Source organism: Cottoperca gobio, chromosome 6 (genome assembly GCF_900634415.1).
Source record: "Cottoperca gobio chromosome 6, fCotGob3.1, whole genome shotgun sequence".
In the NCBI taxonomy this organism is placed as follows: Eukaryota; Metazoa; Chordata; class Actinopteri; order Perciformes; family Bovichtidae; genus Cottoperca; species Cottoperca gobio.
The window spans coordinates 14249867-14250288 of record NC_041360.1 but is presented as its reverse complement, the minus strand read 5'-3'; positions in this window follow the sequence as shown (position 1 = coordinate 14250288).

Genomic DNA, 422 nt, shown 5'->3' with positions numbered 1-422 from the left:
CCAGAGCCAAAGGTTTTTATTCAACCACTAACAGTCCAAGCCACGGCAAGAGCCCAGCCTATACTACTTATTGCTCAACCTCCAAACATAGCCACGGAGGTCATAACAGTTCTGCCAGAGGTTTCAGTTGAAGCATTCGTTCTTCAGGCCCCTGTACCAACTGTACATGTGCACCCATGGTCTCTTACAGAATGTGTTACTGTACCATTGCAGCCTGAGGTACCTTTAGTTGCACTAGTTGCCCAAGATAGACCAGCTGTAGTCCCCTCAACTGTTCTTTATCCACAATTTGCAACTCAAATAGAAATGCTACACAAAGAACAGGATATGCCTACTAATGCCATAGTCACCGAGACAGTTATGGTAAGATCACCAATCCCTCACTCTACAGAGCAAAAATTGCCTCCAGTTTTCAACGATAT